This window comes from Rutidosis leptorrhynchoides, chromosome 11, assembly GCF_046630445.1.
Source record: "Rutidosis leptorrhynchoides isolate AG116_Rl617_1_P2 chromosome 11, CSIRO_AGI_Rlap_v1, whole genome shotgun sequence".
Lineage (NCBI taxonomy): Eukaryota > Viridiplantae > Streptophyta > Magnoliopsida > Asterales > Asteraceae > Rutidosis > Rutidosis leptorrhynchoides.
Window position 1 is genome coordinate 35,449,444 of NC_092343.1, and position 5,633 is coordinate 35,455,076.

The following is a 5,633-nucleotide window of genomic DNA, read 5'->3' on the forward strand; positions in this document are numbered from 1 at the left end:
CCTTTGAGATTCGGGGTTAACAAGATTAGGACACATCAAGGATAGTTCGGCGAAGCGTTGATTATAAGCTTTAAGATCGTTTCCGACCGCTTTCAAAGCTCTTAGTTCTTCCTCAAGCTTTCGGGTTTCTTCGCGCGAAAAATATTCAACAATCATCTTTTCCTTTAGATCGGCCCAAGAGAGGGCATGAGCTTCATCGGTACCCACCGATTGTACATAAGTATTCCACCAGGTAAGAGCGACACCGGCGAAGGTGTGAGTGGAGTATTTGACCTTGTCTTGGTCCCGACAACCGCTTATGCTAAAGACGGCTTCCGTTTGCTCAAACCATCGGGTGAGCACGACCGGTCCCCCGGTTCCATCAAAAGTGTGAGGTTTGCACCCCATGAAAGCTTTGTAGGAGCACCCTTCGCTAGAGTTACCGGCTCCTTGGTTGTTGTTGTTGTTGTGGTTGTTATTATTATTGTTGTTGGATGAGTGACCGGCCATGGCCGCATCTACGGCGGTGGCTATCATCCGTTCGAGAGCTTGTTCGGGAGTTTCATTGCGGCGTACACGACGAGGAGCCATTGTTCCTTCAAGACACAAGAATATCATTGATTAGTATTCTCAATAATACTAACCGTGATATAGAATAAAGATAAAGAGAAGTTTTTCCTCGACTCGCCTTAAATTCTTTATGTCATAATGTCGGAACGTTCATATGAGTCACCGTAATATAATCCCGGAAATTATATTACCCTGATTCATATGTGCATTCGACATCATTTCATATAGTCAAGGTGGCGCGTCAATCAAATTAAACAACGTGAGATTAAGATGAACTAAGAGTAGATATGAGTAGAAGCGTTCGAGTATAAATGCACAGGTAGTCAAGTAATTCCTACTTCAAGTCTATATGCCGGTTGTAGTCTAGACTCACCAATGTACCCTATGACTCGAGGTTGACACCAATGAACTCTAAATCCCTACAACCAACGCTCTGATACCATCTGTAGCGACCCGACCAAATCATGTTTGACGGCGCCGTCTACTTAGGTCCCGTTACGTGGTCATAAGTCTTTAAGACAAAGTTTGACCAAAATATGTCGCCTTCATTTCAAAATAAAGATTGTTCCCAAAGTTTACAAGAATTGTTCAACCAATAGTTAAGTTACAACGTTATAATACGAATGAAATCTAGGCGACACGGTTTTAAGTAAATTCAAAAGACGCTCCATGAAATGCACATATACTCGACATCCAATGCAAGTATCAAATAATGAGCGGAAGCATGTATCATGTATCGTTCAAGGACCTGAGAAAAACATAGAAATCTGTCAACGAAAACGTTGGTGAAATCATAGGTTTAAGTAAGTAAGTACAAGTGAACCACAAGATTTGCATCAATGAAATAATAGTAATACATTCCAAAAGTTTGTTTCACGAGCACCCAATTATCAATGCTTAACGTTTCCTTCCATTGAACCCCATCACTTAGTGCTAGAACATACACTGTTTCTCGAAAATATATTTCATTCGTAAACGGTAGCGAACCGTTTGAATGAGGGTTTGTCAAACCCATATGGATCCATACAACATAAGTTCTCGCTTACACCCGGCAAGTGTAACTAATGATAATCGAATTGAGGATTTTGTTCTAAACTCGTATGTAGAATGTTTGTTTTCCTGTACTTGTGTTCACTTAGTAAAGAAATGTTTATGTTTTCTCATCCCAAATGTAAGTTCAAAAAGAGTAAAAGTGGGACTATGATCTCACCTTGAGTGCACGAGTAGTAAAGTACTTCGACAAGTAAACGTGTGCAAAGAACAATGCTAGTCTTGACCTAAACAAATAGGTCGTATCAATAACGGTAAACACGATAGGTCAAAGATGTTCAATTAGTCCTATGGCTCGTTACGACTCGATTATTTAGCATGTGAAATCAAATTGTCAAGTTTCATGCAAGATACAAATATATAAACAAGTTAGGAAGGTTACATAATCATTTAGTTAAGTTTGACAAAAAGTCAAACTTTGGTCGGTCAAAGTCAACGAAAAAGTCAACACGTTCGGGTCGTGTCCCGAACTATTTTTCTGAGGTTTTTAATCATGTATGAGCATGTTAGGACAAGTTACATGTGAATCAGAGGTGCGTAGCATAGCAAACATTATTCGAAAATTGACCAAGTTGGACAGACCCAAACGGCGCGCCGCGCGGGTATATGGCGCGCCGCGCGGGTACCTGTGCAGGGAATTCTGGCAGTTTTTAAGTTTTATGCACGAACCTAACTTCAAACAATCACCATTTATGATCCGCAAACAATCAAGACAAGTATCTTATACCGTTGGGAAGGTAATTTGACGAGGAAAACAACTAAACACATTTCATCAATCAATCTACCTATCACAACAACCAAAACCGCATCTAATGCTTAACATTAACCGCATACAAGTTCATAGATGCAATTCAATGATTCGGGCAACCAATTTACATGAATGATATGCCGTTTCGAAGGTAATCAAGCATACAATCCAACTAAACACTTACCAATAATAATCCATGGCATTCAATGCATCAAAAGTCCATTTCAAGTTCATCAAACCCTAACCCAAATTCACCAAAATCAATAATCAAGTTCATGAAGTTTTCTAAGGCAACCTACACATCAAATTGAAGCTAGTGATGCTAGTAACACAATTAAAGCATCAACTTTTAACATCTAACAACATATGATCATCCAAAATTCAAGAACAACACACCAAAATTCAAGTTCATGCTAGTTACACTAAAACAACGAGATCGAGCATATAAATCATATATTCATGTTAGACTTGAGCCATAGACACTAATTAACACTTTTATAAGTTAAAAACATCAAGAACACAAAATCTAGTGATTTTAGAAAGTTACCCAAATGAGATGAAGTTGGTACCAAAATGAAGAGGATGAAGAGAGGATCACAAATATGTAATTTATTTGGTTGCTAGCTCCTTAATCCGGATTTAGATGATGAATGAATGAATTTGGTTTTGAGTGTGTGTTCTTGCTAGAGAGAAAGAGAGAGAGATGGAGGTGGAAATGAATGGGTGAAAGGGGTTTGACCCTTTGACCTAGTCAAGGGTTTGATCCCTTGTCAAGTTTAGTCCCTCAACTTTCGTTCGGGTGCGGGAATTACCTAAACGAGATAATTTAAAACGCGTATCAACGGGAGATGTTATAAACATATAACGGACTTTATATTAGTATAACGGAAAAGTAAATGGAAAAAGGCGGGATGTTACAACAACGATAATCGTTACATATATGTCTCGTTTCGAAATCATTAAGTTAGTAGCCTTATTTTTACATATGTATTTCATTGTTAATACACTTAATAATATATTTACTTATCATTTAACATAATTAACCAAGTGTATCAATATCTTAATATGATTCATATGTACCTAGTAAGACGTTGTTATAACGATAATAGTTATATATATCGTTTTCGAGTTTCTTAAATTAATAGTCTCATTTTTATGTATATAACTCATTGTTAAAATACCTAATGAGATACATACTTATAATAAAAACATGTTAACTATATATATAACCATATATATGTCATCGTATAGTTTTTATAAGTTTTAACGTTCGTGAATCACCGGTCAACTTGGGTGGTCAATTGTCTATATGAAACATATTTCAATTAATCAAGTCTTAAAAAGTTTGATTGCTTAACATGTTGGAAACATTTAATCATGTAAATATCAATCTTAATTAATTTATATAAACATGGAAAAGTTCGGGTCACTACAGTACCTACCCGTTAAATAAATTTCGTCCCGAAATTTTAAGCTGTTGAAGGTGTTGACGAATCTTCTGGAAATAGATGCGGGTATTTCTTCTTCATCTGATCTTCACGCTCCCAGGTGAACTCGGGTCCTCTACGAGCATTCCATCGAACCTTAACAATTGGTATCTTGTTTTGCTTAAGTCTTTTAACCTCACGATCCATTATTTCGACGGGTTCTTCGATGAATTGAAGTTTTTCGTTGATTTGGATTTCATCTAACGGAATAGTGAGATCTTCTTTAGCAAAACATTTCTTCAAATTCGAGACGTGGAAAGTGTTATGTACAGCCGCGAGTTGTTGAGGTAACTCAAGTCGGTAAGCTACTGGTCCGACACGATCAATAATCTTGAATGGTCCAATATACCTTGGATTTAATTTCCCTCGTTTACCAAATCGAACAACGCCTTTCCAAGGTGCAACTTTAAGCATGACCATCTCTCCAATTTCAAATTCTATATCTTTTCTTTTAATGTCAGCGTAGCTCTTTTGTCGACTTTGGGCGGTTTTCAACCGTTGTTGAATTTGGATGATCTTCTCGGTTGTTTCTTGTATAATCTCCGGACCCGTAATCTGTCTATCCCCCACTTCACTCCAACAAATCGGAGACCTGCACTTTCTACCATAAAGTGCTTCAAACGGCGCCATCTCAATGCTTGAATGGTAGCTGTTGTTGTAGGAAAATTCTGCTAACGGTAGATGTCGATCCCAACTGTTTCCGAAATCAATAACACATGCTCGTAGCATGTCTTCAAGCGTTTGTATCGTCCTTTCGCTCTGCCCATCAGTTTGTGGATGATAGGCAGTACTCATGTCTAGACGAGTTCCTAATGCTTGCTGTAATGTCTGCCAGAATCTTGAAATAAATCTGCCATCCCTATCAGAGATAATAGAGATTGGTATTCCATGTCTGGAGACGACTTCCTTCAAATACAGTCGTGCTAACTTCTCCATCTTGTCATCTTCTCTTATTGGTAAGAAGTGTGCTGATTTGGTGAGACGATCAACTATTACCCAAATAGTATCAAAACCACTTGCAGTCCTTGGCAATTTAGTGATGAAATCCATGGTAATGTTTTCCCATTTCCATTCCGGGATTTCGGGTTGTTGAAGTAGACCTGATGGTTTCTGATGCTCAGCTTTGACCTTAGAACACGTCAAACATTCTCCTACGTATTTAGCAACATCGGCTTTCATACCCGGCCACCAAAAATGTTTCTTGAGATCCTTGTACATCTTCCCCGTTCCAGGATGTATTGAGTATCTGGTTTTATGAGCTTCTCTAAGTACCATTTCTCTCATATCTCCAAATTTTGGTACCCAAATCCTTTCAGCCCTATACCGGGTTCCGTCTTCCCGAATATTAAGATGCTTCTCCGATCCTTTGGGTATTTCATCCTTTAAATTTCCCTCTTTTAAAACTCCTTGTTGCGCCTCCTTTATTTGAGTAGTAATGTTATTATGAATCATTATATTCATAGATTTTACTCGAATGGGTTCTCTGTCCTTCCTGCTCAAGGCATCGGCTACCACATTTGCCTTCCCCGGGTGGTAACGAATCTCAAAGTCGTAATCATTCAACAATTCAATCCACCTACGCTGCCTCATATTCAGTTGTTTCTGATTAAATATGTGTTGAAGACTTTTGTGGTCAGTATATATAATACTTTTGACCCCATATAAGTAGTGCCTCCAAGTCTTTAATGCAAAAACAACCGCGCCTAATTCCAAATCATGCGTCGTATAATTTTGCTCGTGAATCTTCAATTGTCTAGATGCATAAGCAATCACCTTCGTTCGTTGCATTAATACACAAC